We start from the raw sequence: 21,009 nt of genomic DNA, 5'->3' as shown, positions 1-21,009 counted from the left end.
GGAAGAAGCGGCGCAGCGGGGGCAGAAGCGGTGGCGGCGGCGGGGGCAGAAGCAGCAGCGGTGACAGGGGCAGAAGCGGTGGCGGGGGCAGAAGCGGGGGTGGCGGCAGGGGCAGAAGCAGCAGCGGTGGCAGGGGCAGAAGCGGTGGCGGGGAAGAAGCGGCGCGGGGGGCAGAAGTGGGGGCGGCGGGGCAGAAGCAGCAGCGGCGGCAGGGGCAGAAGCAGTGGCGGGGCAGAAGCGGTGGTGGGGCCAGCGGCGGCGGGGCAGAAGCAGCAGCGGTGGTGGGGGAAGAAGCGGCGGCGGGGCAGAAGCAGCAGCGGCGGCAGGGGCAGAAGCGGTGGCGGGGGCAGAAGCGGTGGTGGGGCCAGCGGCGGCGGGGGCAGAAGCAGCAGAAGAAGCGGTGGCGGGGGCAGAAGCAGCAGCGGCGGCGGGGGCAGAAGCGGTGGCGGGGGCAGAAGCCTTCCCCACTGCTGCTTCTGCCCCGCCGCTGCTGCTGCTGCTTCTGCCTTCCAGTCCTGCCTCATCCAGCCGGGCTATTTGCAGGAGGAGAGGTAGGCGTGAGGCAGGCGAGCTTTCTCCCACCTCCCCCCAAAATTTGGCCAGAAAATAAACTGTGATAAAAAAACTGTGATAAAAAAACCGTGATAAAAAATAAATAATTTTTAATAAATAATTAATAATAAATAATAAAAACATCTCACTAACTTTATTTCCAAATAAATTTAATATGTTAACTATGTTTTCTATGTTTTTTGGGGATGATCGGGTATCGTTACTGTTATTTTATGTGCGGCCCAAACCAAATTTTCATCTTCTAATGTGGCCCAGGGAAGGTGAAAGGTTGGACACCCCTGCTTTAAACCATGACAAGTAAAATTCTACATAAATGACTGCACTGGACCAATTGGTTATAGGATATTTATGTAATATGTCCAATTGGGAATAGTAACCATGATGCAATAAAATTAATATACAAAGAAGCAACAACCTATATACAAGTTCCACATAGTTATTATTTAACTTCAAAAAAGGGAACTTCTCAACATCTGGAAGACTAGTGTAAAAAAAATCAAAGGAAAGGTTTGCTGTGGTTTAAAATCACAATAGAGCCTTTTTTTTTAATCACTCCAAAATCCAAGGTGCCTGCATGGCTTTCCAGCATTGTAAAAGAAGCTATTAGGGCCAAGAAAGCATTAAGAAACTCTGGCAAAGGTACTTTTCAAAAGGCAACTGGACTTTCTTGGTTTTTTTCCTTGAAAATGTTTAGCTTCTTATCCAAGAAGCTGAGAACTGAAGAAGGTTCTTGGATAAGAAGTGAAATTTTTCAAGGAAAAAAACCAAGAAAGTCTAGTTGCCTTTTAAAAAGCACCTTTGGGATAATCATGACTTGGATGATTGACCATATACCATACATTAAATAAGTACAAAGCCTGGTTTAATGAACACAAAAGGAAACAAACTCTGGCCAAATAAATGAAGATTCAGCAAGGGAGACAAAAAATTAATTAATTAATCCAAGGAGCATATTATCCAAACTGTGAAGATGGATAATAAAAGATTCTTCAAATACATTAGGAGCAAGAAACTAGCCGGGGAGATCATTGGTCTTCTGGAGGAAGGAGTCAAGGGTTAAAAGGAAAAAAAGGAAATTGCAGAGAAGCTCAACAAATTCCTTGTTTCTGTCTTCACGAGAAAAATTGGGGCAGATCCCTAAACCATATAATGGTGATGAGTAGTAGTACTAGATCTAATTGAAAAAACTGGATCTCAACCAATCACCAGGCCCTAATGGCATCCACCCATCAAACTGTATATCTCCTAACTCAGCAGTCGCCAACCGGTGGGCGAGAAGATTTTGGTGGGCCTCAGGTAAATCTCACCCCCAGAGCACCCCCCCAAAACAATTAATCCAGGCTGCGCAGAAACACAAGGCTGTGCCACCCACATGGCCCGCAGGAACCCTCCCCGCCCACTCACTCCTTACTGGCAAACTTGCCTGCTAAATTGCTGTTTTTCCATCAGCTGTGAAATTTAGATTAGCTAGGAAGCAGGAAATGGTTGGATTTCTTGCTTTCTAGTGAGTCTTTAGATCTTTGGCTCTGCTTTTAAGCACAGCCGAACCTCCCTTAGGACTGAAGGTTCTATTATTGAGTGCAGACTCACAGCAAGAATTTTATTTGACAGACTGAGCAACTGGTGGCAGATAGATAGATCACTGAATGATTCTGTGAGCAACTCAATCTGCCTGCCTGCTTTGCCTGATTTGGGGTAAAAGTTGCTCTTTTTTAATAAAAAAAATCAATATTTATATAAATATTTATAATATTTACATACATGCCATGCCCAGCCAGTCACATGACCACCAAACTACACCCACAAATTAGGCCATGCCCACAGAACTGGTTAGTGGTCCCTGGGATTTAAAATTATGAGCTTGGTGGTCCCTGAAGTCCAAAAGGTTGGCGACCCCTGTCCTAACTAGAATTAAGTATTAGGTAGTCTGCCTCTACCCTCAGCCTTTGAAGCTGAAGACTGGAAGGTGACAGGCATAACTTCAATTTAAGAATGGCTCACAGGGAGATCCAGGAAATTACAGGGCTGCCAGTTTAAGATTTGTCCTGGGGAATATAAGTGGAAACTATTATAAAAGGATTTGAAGACCTAGGCCTTATTTTGACATACTCAATATAGTTGCATTAACATAAAGTTCTAACTAATCTACTAGAACTTTTTAATAGTAATTTTATTGAAAAATGACAATACAAATACAAAATAGAAGACTAAAAAGAAAACATACGAAGTACAGAAAAGAACAAAAAACAGAATATACTAAAGAAAAACAAAAATACTTCCCTCTTCATTATAAGTATAAACATTTTAGTAACTTATTACTTCCTCTTAAAATGCAACAAATTGTGTCCTCTTCCCATATCTCATCTCTTACCTATAAACAAATCATTAAAGCTTTGTCATTTCAGTCCTGATGTCAGCAAACTACATTAAAGCTACATCTATTTTAACCATGATCAAATAAACGAACCTTATATTCCTTCCTTTTACCTATAATAATATTGAACTTTAGTCTTTCATATGGTCTCTGAGCTTGGGTTTTTTTTCTTGCAGAACTTCAATTACCCAAAGTAGGTAACATCATCAATACTAGTAAGGAGGGGGGTTGCTCTCAGTTTATATTTTGCTGCATTTTACATTACCTACTAACTGAAATTCGGTGGACATTATACAATCAATTTAAACATGAAGTGCAAAACTATGAAAATATAATAAAAAGGAAAACTAATACAAACAGCTTGTGGTAAAAGTAAAATCCAGAAATTAAAATAAAATACAATAAAAATAAAACTGACACCACATACAGAGTAGAAAACACTAAAATCATTAAACTCACCTAAAATGTTTTAAAATGGAACAATTTTAAAAAGTCTTTATTAGCACTTAAACCAGATTACCACATAGGCACAATACAAGCTATTGTGGGACAATTATGATATATTTTGTAAGCAAGTAATCCTGGTTAGAATTCTCCAATTCATTATCTAGGGTCCATACTTAGCCCAGTGCGCATGTGTGAGAAGGCTCTTTAAGGGTTTCTAGAGGGAGATGTTTAAAATCTGAAAGGATAAATAACATTTAAGTTACAATATATACTATCATAGAAAATTTGCATTTCCATCTTTCTACTGTAATGATGCAGATTAAGACAATGCACTCAGTATGATAGTATCAAGTGCTATATTATAACGGCTCCACTTTTGGATTAAAATATTCAGGCAACCCATAATTCAGAATCACTGTTTTCATTACCCTACAATGCCTCTTGTCATTCATACATTTGGAACTAAAATTAGACTCAGTTTGATAGAACTTCCAGGCAAGTCTGGGATCCACATAGGATCTGTTTGGAATCCCTTATCATAATACTACTATCTGGAGTTAAGGTTTTGCAACAAATATTATTTGCCCTTAAAAACCAGATCAATGGTGCCAAAGCTGCCTTTCTGCATCAATCTTCAATATACTAGCAAAATTGCAGGATATATTAAAGGAAGAATAAATGGCAGAGTAAGGACAGCAGAAAAATCAGTTATCCTGGAGGATCTCACTTCAATCAAATTAAGATCAAAGTCATCCCAGCTGCTGCTACTCTTTTTTTTTTTTTTGCCTGTTACCAGGAAGCAAACAAAAGGGCATCGTGACTTTCTGGATATTATGATGGTAAAACACAAAATATTCATTCAATAATCAGCGAGACTGTTTTGAAAAGAAAGCAAGACGACTATTTTGAGTAAACGTTTTCCTAGATGTGAAGAGGATAGGGTCCTCTTCAGGAGAACACCCTTCACTTATTAAACACTACCCTTTAAATCCTCCCTCCTCCCGAGCCATGCATTGAACAAATGCGGAGAGAGAGAAAAAAACAACGTTGCGCATCCTTCCGCCTTGCGTTCCCTCTTCGTCTTTCTCAAGCAAAGCACAAAATGGAAATAGAAATAGAAAATGACAGTTCTGGGCAGCCCAAAAAGAATCTTGCTGTGTCGCTTAAATGCCTCTAGTTTGATTCTGTTATATGAGCCAGATTATACCAGAACGCTCAGGAGAAGCCACCCTTTTGCTGCCCCTGAAAAACCAAATCTCTTCTTGTTACAAATGATTAAAAAACGGAGCTAAAAACGAGGAAAAGGAGGGGCGGTAAGCAAACGCACCCGCCGGCAGGGGAGGGAAACCGAATGTTGCTTGGCGGCGGCGGCGGCGGTTGCATCCGCATTGCTATTATGATGTCGTCAGTCAAAAGATGGAGAACGAGATGTGTTTCCCCCCCCCCCACTTTCTCGCCAAAGAATCACCCCCTCCCCAATCGTCAACCTCTCTCCCCCAAAATACGACCCCTCTCTTTCCCTGGGCTCTCTTTGCTCTCGGCAAATTGTTGCCACCCCGGCCCCAAGTAGCCTGCAAAGCAAAAGTAAAACAGAAAATACGACATCAACCTAAGAGGCGCCCAAGCGCAATAACCCATTTGTGTCACATGCGCAAAGCCGCAAGACAGACTGCAGCGAGCAGCTGCGGCCTTTTGAAACGGACAAGGAGGAGGCTCGTCGAGGCCAGCCCAATAGGACGCCAGCTGCCTGCTTCTGAGAAATGGTCTAAAGCGGCTCGCTCGCCTGCCATCGCTCACTGCCTCCTTCCCCCCACCCACCCGCACCTCTCTCTCTCTCACACACACACAAACACACTACAGCCGATGGCACCGTACAGCCAGAGCGTCACTGGGTGACACGCGCGCACACACACACACACACATTACCCCCAGCAGCACCACCCCCTCCCCCACGTGCGCATGGTCTGCAAAATCTGGCCTCTGTGGGGCATCTGGAACTTCCAACCAGAAGCCGAACGTAAAGCCAGTTCCACTGTACCTGTTTTCAGACATCATTCTCAGCTGTTTTTCTGCTGCTTCTCCCCACCCGATTTATCTCAGCTACTGGATTTACAACGAAGAGAGTGAGGGCAAGGGAAGTCGTGGTTTTTTTTTCTTTCTCCCCTCTCTTCTAAACCGTCTTGCACCTTCTGTTTGAGACTGCAAGTGAAGTCACAAGACTGATTCTGTGACATCACATGAAGTCTACAAACACTGGATTGTGACTTCACTGCAGGATGGAGCAGGGAGGATTTTTTAAAAAAGGGAAGGGGAGGGGGAAAAGGCTCTTATTCAAACACATATCTGCAAGAGTAACAAAGGATCACAAGAATAAACGCTAGCAAAATATGTCAATGTAAATAAAACACAAAACATGTTTGCACATATACACTAGAAACAAATCTAATTATGAAAAACAGTAATTTAAAATGGATTAAGGAAAAATAGGGGGGAAAACTCCCAAAGTCATCATAATTAAGGAAAACATTTTTCTGTCTCCTCCCATCTTCAAGAGTAAGCCCAGATTAGCAGTCAACATCAGTGAATGTTGAGGGATAAGAAGAATTGGACAAAGGGAGAGAATTAGAGAAGGCAATAAAATCAGCTGAACATGTTAGAATAGTTGCTGTAACAATTGCTGTAATGATACACAGGGCATATAAATGACAATAAAGAACTGATTTTTTGAAGGTCAAAGATACATGAAAACCAATCTGCTGCTACCAGGAGGGCTAAAAGTGATATACATACCAGGGTTCTGAATTCCAAGGCTCAGGTCTATCTGTGGAATGTGTGTTACCATCAAAAAAGGCTGCAAAGAGATTTGTCCTCAACAGAAGAGGTAGAAGAACTGAGCCAAGGAAAGAAAAAAAAAGCAAACACTTCAACTTGCTAAGTGACATTCTTGTATTGGCTAGCAAGCAAGTGGCACTGATGCTAAGAGGAAAATACTGTATAGACAACACCATTTCCCACTAATATTTAATAGCTCTATAGAACATGGATGTACAAATTATTTCAGGCTAAGGGCAGCACTTAATCCTTGAGTGGTGTACACTTTTTCAAGCAAGAAGAAAAGCTAAATTAAGGTAATTATTTCTTGTTAATTTAAGACATGTTGCCTTCTGTCACACTAAATATAAAACAGCAGCTTTGGGGGGAATGGCAGAGGCCAGCACAGAAGGTCAGTATAAACTTTTAGAACAAGTTAAGAGAAAATGTGCACATCTCAGAGGGGAGGACAGAGAAAGGAAGGCGGGTGGGAGGGTTTTTTTTTTTTTGCAAACTTTTTCCAAATACACAGACATAGAATTTAAGAAAACCCTAATAAATAGTAATCTAAAGACTTCCTCCCTTATTTTCTGTCAATTTAAAAAAACTGGGCAGAATGCCTGGATTGTTATCAATCCTTCAATTAGACTTTATTTTAGCATTTTTTAAAACATCACCTGCTTTTTTACAGATGCCCTTCAATTAACTTCACTGCTATTCAGTGAATAGAAGCAATCTGATTAAGGTGAAGTATCAATTAGTGTGGTCTCACAACACGCCAAGCCATTTGGTCTGGCTTAACATATCATCTGGACTTGGACTATCATAAAAGTAGACTTTAATTTCAGTCCATGTTAACTTAAATTATCTCACCTTAATCACAATCTGACATGCAATCCAATTCAGATAGGAAATGGTTGACTCTCCTTTCTGGCCTTCCAACATAAACATAATAACAGGAAAGGCCATCTAAAGTATGGTCTCCTTGCTACTCTGGCTTTCTTTTTATTCCCTGTGGGAAGCTATTTAATCAAACAAAAACTGTGCCATATGTCAGCAGTTTCCATCCCCAATTTGGCTACTATGTATTTTTTACTTTTTTCATTCACCCAAATAAAAACAAACCCAGGCAAAATTTTACGAAGGGATTAGGACAAGCAAATCTCAATGAAAATATTATGTTGTTTGTTACATTATTTGGTAGGCTCTCTCTAAAGAAATTTGTTATGACTAATGCCAAGACATGCTCAGCATATTCAACCTGTCATGTGTATGTGTGTGTGTAAGTTCTCAAGATCTAACCAGATGAACTACAGCACACAAAGGCCTTCTTGCAAATTACTATTCTTTACTTTATTTGTAAAACTGAAATACAGTACAGAAAATACTGCTTTCTTTCGGGCTTCAAGGCTAATCACATAAGCAGCATTTAGCTTAAGCAAACAAATCCCCATCTTCTTTACTAACCCACAAAGAAATTAGAAGAGAGGCTGGAATATGGCAATTTGATGTAGAGCTGTATTTCTTAAAATTCTTTAGGCTAGAAAAAGACTGTAAATTGTGGATTTACAAGCACAATTGAGCTGAAAATTTATGTTGTTAAATGAGAAATTTGTTAAGTGAATTTTGTCCCATTTTTTTGACTTTTCTTGCCACGTTTGTTAAGTGAATTACTGCAGTTGTTCAATTAGTAACATGGTTAAGTGAATCTGGTTTCCTAACTGACTTTGCTTGTCAGAAGGTTGCAAAAGGTAATCGCATGACCCCTGGACACTGAAACCATCATATATGTGAGAGTTGTCAAGTACCAAATGTAAATCACATGACCATGGGAATATTGCAATGGTCATAAGTGTGAAAAATGGTCATAAGTCATGTTTTTCAGTTCCATTGTAACTTCTAACGGTCACTATGCAAACTGTTGTAAGTCGAGGACTCAAGGACTACCTGTAATCAAGAGGTAAAAAACATGGATGACAATCCAAATTGAGTTTTCTCTCTGCCTTCAAGAGACACACATTTGCTACTATATCATAGTATCTATTGTTAAAGTATAGGTATATGTGCAATTATAACTAAAGTCACCTTCTCAGAGTCAATTATGACTCCAATTATGCTTATCTGGGAATCTTTCATGGCTAAGTAGAAATTTTGTGAGCAGTGAGGCACTTCCTTTAATTTAAAACCATGCTGATCTTCTCATCCAAGAACTCCTTTAGCATATCCAGGAAAGTGCAAATCTTCAGTAGCAAAATTACTGCATAGTTTGCTAACTATCATCATTTTTTTTAAATTATTTTTTTGCCAGCTCATCAGGTCATTTTCATTTCTGTTTCCTCCCACCCATGACGACTTGTACATTTGGAAAACCCTCATCTGCTTCAGGTCAGTGCTTTTCAGATGAGTTTATCACCCTTCAAATGCAACATTGTATAAGAGGATGGTAGATGGTGCTTAGCTGCTCCTTAAGTTACCAAATCCATATGTTAAATGTAGATAGTAGTCTGCTTACTCACTTGGGAGTGCTATCCTTAACATTCTGCATAAAGCCTGGCATAGCCCTCAAGCCAGAGGAAGTTGCACACAGCTGGGACATATTTTTTTTATTTAGGAATATTGCTTCAATGTCAAAGATGGGCGCTTCATTTGTTTGTTTAATTCAATTTGTATACAAATAATACAAACCCATCTCATACCAATGACTCTGGGCAGCGAAAAATAATAAAAACAATTGAAATAGTTAAAACACAATGCAAAAAAGAAATTAAATACAAACAGCAGCCAAGAAAAATTATAATCTGTTGGTGTCAGTATAACCAGGAAATGGTAGCCTTCACACACTCAGGTCCAGGCACATAGTCAGGTCTTCAAAGTCTTCTGAAAGTTCAGCAGGGTTGGGAGCATCCTAATTTCTGGAGGGAAAATATTCCAGAGGGCAGGGGCTACAGCAAAGAAAATACATCTCCTGGTCCTGCCAGACAACATTTCTTAGCTGATGGGACCCAGTGCACAGCCATCCTGTCAGACCGGATTGGCCAGGTAGAAGCAACTGGAAGAAGACAGTCCCTCAGGTAACTTTTACTATTCCAATTCTCTCAGGTATAGAATTTTTGTTACCACCTCTTTTTGAGTGATACAGATATTGAGTTTTCTGTTCTACATATTTAAATGCTAAGCCTTTGAGTCCTTCCAAGTCTCAAACAGTCTTTTTTCCCTGTGCACATTAACATTAAAAATAGTAATGATTCTCCTTTTAAAGGGTAAAGATTATGGATTGGGATGTAACAATGTTGTTCAAGAGAAAGCTATTCTATTTGAAAATTGTGAGAAATATAGCTGTTTTAAAATTATGGCAGTGATAATTTAAAACTAAAAAAATAGGACATATTTCTAAAACTTTCTTAAGTACATGAAAGTTTTAGAAATATATCCTATCCTTTATTTTTGCATTTATCAGTTGCAACATTGATGCTTATGGTTGAAGAACTCAGAGATTTATAACTGGGAAAATAATAAACAACAAAACTGTGCAGTAAAATACCATTTTATATACATTCCCCTCAAATCTATTAATAACCCTCATTCTCAGAAATTCTTGCATCAATATACTCTTGTACTGAACTCAAGCAATATGGAATTGCTGTTTATTTTACATGTAATTTTATATGTAAGGCTTTATGTAATTTCCATGTTGTCTCTCAAGAAGCACTACCATTAAGGAAGTTGATCCAAGACTTGGTTCTCTTGGACTTATAACCACTGTAGGTTTCTAATGTACCAGGTAGTCCTGGTACATTACCTAAAGTGGGAGGATCTTGCTGTTAGTTCAGGCTCTCAGCAAACCAGATGAAATACAGAAATGCAGTCTTAATGGAATTGCTTCAAAAAATCACTCAAAAACTGCAGGTGGTACAAAATATAATAGTCCAATTATTCATTGAATATAGTTGCTAGGATCATATTACTGTGGGTTCTGCACTGCTTGGCAGTAGGTTTCTGGGTATAACTCAATGTGCTTAGCTTGGAAAGCCCTATATAGTTGGCACCAAAATATTTTGGGACTGCCTTCTCCAGACAAAGTTGACCTATCCTATTCCCATTCTGGGAAAAAACTTTTGATAATTCCCTACTTTTTTGAGGTAATAGAGATCAAGACTGGCAACAATTGTTCTTCTGCTACAGCTCACTGTTGTAGATGTTTCCGTGGAACTTAGAAATTTTCCATTGTTGATTGCCTTCCAGAATCTCTATATCAAAGAGCCCCTGGGATTAACAAACAAGGGAAAATTGCCTGGGAATAATCATATCAAGTACTTTCATGTCTTTTGTATTCCAGATTTTGACTAGGAACCTAACAGCTCTCTGGCAAAATATTGTGAAATTTACTAAGTGCCATTTGAAAGCTTGTACTGTACACCAGACATGTATACAAGTTAATTCCCCCAGCCCCAGAAGTTGATAGCACCAGCACTTCAATTATAAAAATATTAGCTGCCCATGATAAGAGCCAATAAGAATGCCTTCCACCAACGGATTGCAACTCATTTATTCCAATATATTATTGTATCTAATATGTAGCTTCCGGTTGAGGGAGTCCCATAATAATCTGAAGCAGGCCCATGGTTGCAATAGCAGTTGTGAGTTCTAAAGATCCAACTTCAGCAACAATACTTTGCAAACTGTCATTCTGGCAATGCACTGTAGCATCTCTAATTTATCCCTTAATCTGACCAAACAGGAATTCACATTTTAGATGATGCAAAATTCTATCCATTCTTGGCTGATTTGCCTTCTTGTGTGGTCAGTACACACAGACACATTTATTTATTTCTTGATTCTTCTCTCTTGCTTCATTCATTGTGTTCTTATTGGGTTTTTTTAATTTCTTGTCCTCTAGCCTCCTAGATGAAAATTAACAATAACTGCTAATTTTCCCATCATTATTTCTGCTGCTTCTCATGCTGATCTCTGCCTTTCTCATTCTGGCTACTGACTGGTATCCAAATGTTGGCACTTCCTTAGGCACAGCAGTCATAGCCACTAAAACTATATCTCTGCGGCTATTTAAACAGTGCGGCTGTCCACATTTTTTTGACCCAGCATGATTTCTACAGTATTTGCCTAGTTTTTCCCCTTGGCCAGTCACATAAGGTATAGCTCTTGGCTAGAGTTCCTGCTTTTCCCTTATTCATTCTTAAAAAGTCTCCATTTCATATATTCCTTCCATTTTCATATCTTGTTGTCTTCTTCCTTTCATACCATTTCTCAATCATTCCAGATTCTGCAATAAGTAATATAAACTGGCACTATTCCATCCTGAGCTGAAACACAATCATAGCGGTAGATAGGAAGTCTGTCTGTAATAATATGCTTACTTAGTCTTCCTCCAGATTGTAACCATTGTTATGCACTTGAAACAAAATCCCTCCCACTTTCAGTCCTTTATCTCTAAAGTCCCCTTTTTCAAAGCAAGATATACATATATACACACAGACAGAGAGAACAAGAGCATGCAATGAAAGGCGTTTCTATGCAGTGGTGCTACAGAAAAACATAGAGCACAAGTTGCTTTTGCAGAACGACACAATTTTTTCTAGGAGATAGAACCCCAACCATCTATTACACTCTTCCTTTCCTCTTGATTTTAAAATGGCACAAAATAATAAAGGCAATGATAAAATGCTAACATATAATTTATGAGATGAAAATTGCTATCTTCCAGCTGGCTCCCTGGGACTTCACAAGTACTGTCATAAATACATGTCCTCATATCAGCTTGGAAGCCATTTTTCTTTGGGGCTTCTGAGCTGCTACATTCAGTGCCTGGAAATTTGGGAGTGGGATGTCAAGGAGTGGTGGAAGATTTGCCACAATAACATTCCTTTCTCAGAAAGTCAAGGACATGTTACTCTGCACTTGGAGGTGAGTAAATGGGGATAGTCTCCAGTTGGAACAAAGTAACAATTGGACCATGCGATGAACTATTGGGTGTAGGGGTTGGATTTTGGGTTTTCTATGGGCTAGCAAAACCTGGAACTCTCAGATTTGGGTTTTCCTCAGATTTGCCAATATGACATCTCTAATAAAATGGATCTTTGGGAAGATGGTATTCTTGGAGTCTTTTTCTCTGGAGGTTGTTATTTGGAACACTGACGCATCATTTAGCAACAACTGTGACCAGCAATTGGCTTCTTAAGCGAAGTGGTTGTTAATTGAAACTGCTTATGATCAGCTTTCCTTTGTTTTATAGATTTGCAAATCATAAATATTAGGACTGGTCACAAAGTTACTTTTTCATCATCGTACTTAGGGTTGCTAAATGAGCCAGTCACTAAATGAGAACTACTTGTATCTATTATGTAAATATTAAAAACATATCTGATTTTGTAGATATCATAAAGATGAAAGCCTTCTTTCCCCCAAAATTTATGTAGGTGCAACAGCATGAGCCCTTTCTAGTCAGTACTAATAGATAAAAAGGAATTTTTAAGAACCAGTGATGTACTTCAACTATAGTGATGAACAAGGGTTTTATGGTGTAGTTGTTCTTTTTATTTTATTATATAAGGTCATGTATAAATGTCTAAACTTGTATATACCTTATGTATCATATGCATTTACTTATACATAAACATATAACATTTTATACATCCTCCTCATCCACTTGTAATTTTCTATTTTCCTCTTGTTTCTTCTGTTCTTATTCTCTCTCCTCATTTCCAATAACCATCCAAATATAACCTAATTCAGGACATACACACATACATACATACATACTACCTAATGACAGCACTACTAAGTAACAAACAACTAATATTGCTTATATATTCTAATAGTGGCCTGTAGTTGAGCCATTTGTGTTGATTTGCAGAAATAGTAAATAATTGGCTATGTTAACTTTATATGGGGATAACACCAATACTTTCTTAAATTTATTTATTGAAATATGTCCTCTATACTCACTTTGAAAACTGTGTGCATTAAAATTGTTAGCAATCAATACACCAAAGGGAATGAAAATGTAAAAGCCTATGCCCTCAAAGGTATTAATCTGTAAAAGTTAGAGCTTTGTTTGGTATTTGAATATTTATTCCAAAGGGACAATATTTATAATTATAAATATTTCAAACTGATAATCTCAGACTAATATAAATATAAAATGGTAGTTAAAATACAAATTAGCATGTGAGAAATTAAATATTCCCACCTGCTTGTGGACTAATAGGGTTATTAATACTTTAGAACAGTTTATGTCAATCACATTTTTAAAACACTTGAGTTATTGCCAAAGGAATTTGGATTTCTCTAAAACTGCAGAATAGTATAATTAATTAAAATACATTTTGTCACCATTGAAATATTTTTTGGATTGTTCTAAATTTACAGCATTATTAAAAGCAGATAAAAGGTACAGTTAACATGGATATAAATTATTTGCAAGAACACTGGAATAAAGAGTTAAAATGCCTTTTATTAACAAGTAAGTGATTATATATGTATTTTATTTTTAAAAAAATCATGTTTATTACCCACTTTAGCAAGTGTTTAAAAAGGATTGTCTGTCAAATTCATTACACTGAGAGAATACTGTAAACTGGAATATGCTTATCATATGATATGGACCTGCTCCACTATTGTTTTATCTGTAAACTTAATATGTTTTGGAAAGAGTAATATGATTGAAAGAAATGAATGTGAATTATACAGCAAAAATTTGGAAGGCATTAGTGTATGATGAACTATGGATTCATTGAATCTGAAGCCTAATAAAAAAGAAAACTCTTTACAATGGAAATCCTGAATTTACAATACTCATTTGATATGTATTTGCTTTATCAACCTAACAAAAAAACCTGATCACTATTATTCTCTGTGTTCAAGGTTAAATACTTTGTTTTTTTTAAAAAAGCACAAGTATATATGTGCATGTATACATTTTCATACACACCTGCGCGCACATATGATGAAAGATTCAGTTTTAGATACATATATAATTTATTTATTGAAACTATATGCCCCAATCTAGCACATAATGTAGTATAAAATGCACTTGCTTCTTTTACTTTTTATTTCCTTTTTTCTCTTTCTTTTTCTTTCTTTCTCTATATAAAAATAATAAAAACAAAAACAAAACCTAACAAGCAATAAAAGTTAAAAGTTACCATAAAATGAAATGCACACAGAGAACATTCAGATATGGAAATCTCACTCCCACAGTGGATATATTACTACTGGATTCTTGCAGTTGTTTTTATTTGGAACCAGGAAATATAATACACATATGGTCTATCAGTTTAAGTAACTTAGATGAGAAAAGGGGATAATAGGCAAAAGAGATGGAAGTTACAATTACCATAACATATTACATCAGTGTGAGAACATATTAAGATGTAGAACAATCGGATATGAAAGTAGATCATGAAAATATACAAGAAGCACAACGACCAATGAAAACATAAGGAAGTAATATTATTATTTGAAAAAGATATAAAGTTATTCTTTTATTTAACCAAAGTTAAAATAATGAAGTGTAAATGAAAGTGCCACTCAGAAATTAACATCAGAGTTTAATTCCACGTTTAGACTTCCAGGATGTAATGTGAGCACTAAAACACAATGATTGCCTGCTTCCTCTTTTGCCTTTATCATTAGTTCTTTCCTTAACAATAATCCAGTAAAATACTGGAATCTGTCATATAGGTCAGCCCTCTATTGATAAACCATACATATTTTCCATGACTGAATTATCAGATCCATTTCCTTTCTAGCCAATGAATATTGTTGAATAAAAATGTAATCTTGCCTCTCATTTCAAAAATCTAATGAACACTGAAGGCATTTAAGAATCTACTTCTATATCAATATATATAGTGCATAGATAATTATAAATTTATAGATGTAGGAACATTCACAGACACATATATTAACATTTCTAGATTGTGTATTTCTAAAAATACAGTGGACATTAAAGTTGGGCAGCAACCCTATGATAGAATTATGCTTGGAAATTTTTCCAAACAGCTGTTTGATTGAGTGGTGTAAATTTCTTTCAGATCATATATCAATACTTCACGAGCTCATCATTCCTTTCCTTTTACTGTCACACTATTCAATCCCTTTTGCAATTAACACACTGTTTAACTTAAAGTAAGTTTAAGGGAAATCCACTGCAGCAGTATCTGTTAAACCTACAGTATATCAATTCAACAGCGGCTAAAGAAGCAAGTTTCAGGGTACCTCTTAGGCAAATGTTCTACTCAGTGGGATTCAAATTTTTTAACAACCGGTTCTGTGGGCGTGGCTTAGTTGGTGGGTGTGGCTTGGTGGTCATGTTATTGGCTGGATGTGGCCAACTCAATATCACTCTCATCGAGGCACGTATCTCCTCACTTGGCCTCTCATGACTGTGGGGATGCTGCAACAGTTGTAAGTGTTAAAAATGGTCATGTCACTTTTTCAGTGCCACTATAACTTTGAATGGTCACTCCACACAAGCAAAGTACCAGCAAAGGAGTGGGAAAAACTCCAGAGAAATTCCAGAGACAGGAAATCTAGTCCTGCCAAGAATGTAATAAGGTTAATGGAGAGGCAGTTTCTGTAAGCAACACCAGAATGTTTCCTTCCTGCCTTCCTTACAGGATTAGGCAACTAATTCCTTCTAACAACCGGTTCTCCAAACTGCTTAGAATGTTAACAACCGGTTCTAGCGAATAGGTGCGAACCTGTAGAATCCCACCCCTGGTTCTACTGGTACCTGCCCTACCTCCTTCCTTATATATAAGTTTTCATTCAACATAGGCATAAACATAAACATATTTATGTACAGAAAACAAAATAAACCCACTTATAATAATAAAATATAAAATATAGAAATCCTAAATTCAGGAACATAGTGCTCACTTTTCTCTAACACAATGATGGATACATAACTGATACTATATCTACGGCACCACTCAACTATATTAGAAGGAATAATAATCCTTTGGCACCCTTTTATTCATTCACAGGACCCTTTGTTTGTTCCACTTAACTGCTATTAAAGAAAACAGAATTTCTCTAAACAGGAACCTTTGGCTTATAGTTACTTTTCTATGTACCAGTAATCGGATTCTTCACAGGATTGAAATCCAGAATTAGTCACTTTTGGAGACCAAATCAGAAACTCAAGGTTTACACATTGCGATTCACCATTTGCTGAAAGATGGCATTCTCTGACTCCAAACTTACAGAAATCACAGGAAGTAGTCTACATTTAAAAAGAGAGTGAAATAGGCAACTTTTCATCTTTGAGGTCCTTATTACCTGGTGATTTGACTTGCATAAGATGCCTTTCCATTTACCTTTCTAACAATGTGCTTGTTTGGTCTACCAGAAGGTTACTGAAATTGGCTGTCATAATGATAATATATTCCAAATATTTCAAATAAAATGCATGATTTTTTCTCAGAATAAATACTGAACCTCTGTTGGAAGGATTCTGAATAATGCCAAATCAGTACTAGGTGGAATTTATTACTATCTGCATTTTTTTCTTTTGTAAGCAAAAACAAATATGAGATTTCCACCTCTTCAGGCACCTTTCCCAGGAGAAAATAGACTGTAAGGCAATATTCACTTACTGTTAGGATGGGTGGCTTACGAAGAAAACATGCTTTTCTGACCATGAGAGTAACTGCTTCACTCTATCTGATATCTTTCTCACAGGAAGTAGATGATTGCCTTGAAGGCCTAGCTAAAATTGCAGAAGATTTAAATACACTCTGTGACAAGGATAGGGTTCTTTGAAGGGGAAAGAAGAGAAAAGAATTTTGTGCTCTAAGTAGAATTAAAAAGAAAATAACAGAACTGTAACCTATTGATGCTGAATGCTCTTCCCATTCAAAAAGGAAGAAAAAGAGTGCAGTGTAGTGCAATTGAATTGAATGAGATGGGATAGGATAGAACAGAACAACAGAGATGGAAGGGACTTTGGAGGTCTTCTTGTCCAACACACTGCTCAAGCAGGAGATCCTATACCATTTCAAACAAATGGCTGTCCAAACTCCTCTTAGAAACCTCCAGCAATGGAGCACCCACAACTTCTGAAGGCAAACTGTTCCATTGATTGATTGTTCTAACTATTAGGAAAGTTCTTATTTCTAGGTTGGTTCTCTCCTTGATTAATTTCCATTCATTGCTTCTGCTTTGGAGAATAGGTTGACCCCCTCTTCTTTGTGGCAGTCCCTTAGATACAAGAATAATGCTATCATGTCACCCCCGTCCTTCTTTTCGTTAAACTATACATATCCAATGCCTGCAACCAGCCTTCATATGTTTTATACTCGTCTTCTAATTAATTGTCTTTGTTGCTGTTTTTTATATTAGGGCAAACAAAACTGGATGCAATATTTCAAATGTAGTCTTACTAAGGCACTAAAAGTGGTACTAACACTTCATGTGATCTTGTTTTTATCCCTGTGTTAATGCAGCCTAGGACTACATAAGCTTTTTGGCAGTTGCAGTATACTGTTGGCTCATATTTAAATGATTGTCCATTAGGACTCCAAGATTCTTCTCACAGTTACCACCGAGTCAGGTACCTAATCTATATTTGTGCAATTGGCTTTTCTTGCCTAAATGCCTTACTTTTCTCACCTCTGAATTTTTGTTAGATAGGGGTCAGTGTTCAAGTCTGTTGAGATCCTTTTGTATCTTGAGCCTATCTTCTGGTGTGTTGGCTATTCCTGCCAGCTTGGTGCAATGATGAGTTCTCCTTCTTATCCATTCACCTAAAAAGTTTGTGGAGATATTGAAGAGTACTGGGCCTAAGACAGAGCCTTGAGGTACCCCACTGCATACTCCACTCCATGTAGATGCAGTTCCATTAAGAACTACACATTGAGCAAAGTTGGTCAACCAGTAACTAATCCATCTGGTGATGATGCTGTCTAATCTACATTTTTATATCTTATCAAATAGTAGGTTGTGGTCTACTTTATCAAATGCCTTACTGAAGTCCAAGTAAATTATGTCCATAGCATTTCCCTGATCCAATAATTTAGTCATGTTTTACTGGTCTCCACACAGCTATGAATTGATGTGGTTACCTAGTGAGAAGTGAAAAAAGATTTGATACAATGGCTGATATTTCATGGAATGTTTTATTTATTACAAATGCTTTTAAGCCATTCCATTCAAACAAACCTTAGTGACTTTTAAAGAACTTGACTGATCATGTTATATTCCAATCTCCATCTTTTTCTTTTTTGCCATGGTTTGAAAAAAAATTCAGTTAGACTTTTAATGTTTTCCTCAAGTGTTTCTATTAGTTTACATTTCGTACACATATAATTGTTGGGTGTGAATACATGCATTGCACAAACTTTGCAAATCAGAACAGTGGCTTTTTTTTCATTACTGCTTTTGGATGCAATTTTTTAAAGAATATTGTCCAGTCTACTATGATGCAAGCATTCTTTGTTGTATTTGCCACCACAACCACCACTTTCATCATCTTTGAAATGGGTTAATCAGATTGAACTCAAAACTGAGAAGCTTACTTTTTTCTGGGCCATATGCATTTTTATACAGTGATGCTTAAAATTCCTGAGCCCTTTTGAATTTTCAATAGTTCTACATAAATATGTCTTTGGAAGGTATTAATTCCCCTTCCAAAAGACATTTTGTTTTGAATTTGGGGTGTGGAATACCCCTGTTGCAATAAATAAATATTTATTGATAGAAGTGACAATTAGGTGGTTCAAGAATATGCTGCTCTCTAGTTTTTTTACAGGGTAGTGAGAGATATGTATGCAAGGAGAAGCATGGGAGTAGATTGATAGTTTTCAACTTATGACCACAATTGGAACCAAAATTTCCTTTGTTAGGCAACTTGTGAGTTGTACCCAATTTTACCACCTTTTTGCCACAGATGTTTAACAAATCACTGTAGTTGTTAGGTGATTCATGTCATTAAGTGAATCCATCTTCCACCATTGACTTTGTTTGCCAGAATATGGCTGAGAAAGTCGCAAATGGCAATCATGTGACACTGGGACACTGCAACCATTGTAAATACATGCTGATTGCCAAGTGCCCAGATTTTGATTGCGACTGTGGGAATGCTGTGAAGGTTGCAAGTGAGTACTAGTTTTAAGTCACCTTTTTCAGTGCTGTTATAACTTTGAACAATTGCTAAACAAATGGCTGTAGATGGAGGACTACCTGTAGAAATCTGGTACAGTACTTAAGAAATATATATAGTAAAACAGGAAGTGTTGGAGTAAAGAATAAACATGTGAAATAAGTGATCAATACAAAACAAGTACACTGAGGTGGTTTGGATATATAGAGAATGAATGAAAATTAAATTGAAAAATAAAAATGGTATATATAAAGGAACTATGATTAGTTTTAGAACAGGAGGAAGATTGACAAAGTTTGGATGGACCTAACATAATAAGAATTTGAAAATAGGAGAGAGGTGTTTAATCCTCCTCCTCTCAATTTCAAAACATGAATCAGTAGCATCTGTGTTGGACTAAGAATTCATATTAGTCCTATAAATTCTTCTTTCTCTGCTGCACATAACAGATGGGGGGGAGGGGCAGACATAGCGATATTTTTAATGACTGCTGGTAAAAAACAGAAAACATTGCAAGATACCATTATAACAATAGCTGTTTTCAATTCAGAAATGCTAGAACTGATATAAAAGGGGATGTTCTCATATGTCTCTTAAAATATGGCAGGAATGTAGCCAAAAAACAATTCTGTCTCCACCCGAAGATTAAAATATTTATTCAGCTATATCTACTACTGACTGCATTTATTTCCAGGTAAGCATGCTTATGCTTTCATCCTTAACCAATAGCCAAAATATAATTTACTATTTTGGAAGACTGCAAGAAATGCTAGTTTAATGTATTATTTTGGCAGGCAGTCCTGTTGTTTATTATATAAATGCAAAATCATGAGACAAATTGTATCTATAATATGAAAAGTATTACAATATATTTCAAGAGCATGCAATAATCATATCTGTCTATTGTCACATCCTTGTACCACTTTTGGTATTCATTTCCATGTGCTGCTTTAAGAAATGCAATATACAATTTAGAATTTGAAATCCAGTATACAGTTAGGATTGGAAAAACTGTTGTCACCAGCCAATTTTGTTTTTCCTCCACCAGTGCCTACCCTCTTTCTTATTGAAACAGGAAATTCTTAAGCTTTCGGAAAGGAGTTTAATTATATGATGCTGATAAACATGCATGGAGAAGAAAGAGACAGAAATGATTAGGAGTCGTGGGATATTTAAAGGGTGACATTTATAACTTGTTTTATATGAAACCTACTGCAACTTCTTTTCTGATTCTTCACATTTGATTTTTGACATACAGTAAATTTATATAGTTATGTTATTTTAAGATAAAGATTTTGCATACTCTCTGCATGATAGGAATAACCCCTACATTCACGATCCAAAAGAGGCAATACTCATAAATCAAATATAAAAACAAAGAATACTTACTTGCAAGTTGCAACCAATTAAAATTTAGTAGAAAATATTGTAGTCTTTTTTCTATTTTTTTCCTGTATAACCATTCAAACAATCAATGCTTGTTTACAATCTAAGCTAAGCAAGGAAAAACCCTCCGATCAACTGGATCAATCTTTTTTTTAAATCTAGTAGCCTATGCAGCTGGAAGAACCTAGTACAGACTATGTGTGTATAGCTGTGAAAGGTAAAGTACATTTTTCAGCCAATTAACTCTGTTTTCAGCAGGATGAAAGAATCTGCTTTGAAGGATGGACTGGTAGGT

General features: G+C 37.1%; 1 protein-coding gene and 1 long non-coding RNA gene across 5 annotated transcripts in view; one reads left to right on the top strand and one right to left on the bottom strand.

Annotated features, from left to right (window-relative positions):
- TCF20 (transcription factor 20) overlaps positions 1-21,009 on the bottom strand; it is a 166,039-nt gene that overhangs the window by 52,844 nt on the left and 92,186 nt on the right. The window contains exon 1 of one of the 4 annotated variants that reach the window (XM_087934705.1): positions 5,433-5,580. The exons of the other annotated variants lie outside the window; for them this stretch is intronic. The gene's annotated coding sequence lies outside the window, so the exon portion shown is untranslated. Of the gene's footprint in view, positions 1-5,432; positions 5,581-21,009 lie in introns of those variants that run through there. 4 annotated transcript variants of the gene reach the window in all.
- On the top strand, positions 11,952-20,507 carry LOC148125628 (uncharacterized). Its single transcript, XR_015744009.1, has 3 exons — positions 11,952-12,127; positions 19,936-20,022; positions 20,377-20,507. It is a non-coding gene; the product is annotated as an uncharacterized LOC148125628 (long non-coding RNA).

The sequence above is a fragment of the Pseudonaja textilis genome, chromosome 5, assembly GCF_049901715.1.
Source record: "Pseudonaja textilis isolate UNSWEBS1 chromosome 5, rPseTex1.2, whole genome shotgun sequence".
In the NCBI taxonomy this organism is placed as follows: Eukaryota; Metazoa; Chordata; class Lepidosauria; order Squamata; family Elapidae; genus Pseudonaja; species Pseudonaja textilis.
Note: the sequence above shows the minus strand (reverse complement) of the source record. Positions and strands in the feature narration are given on the sequence as shown.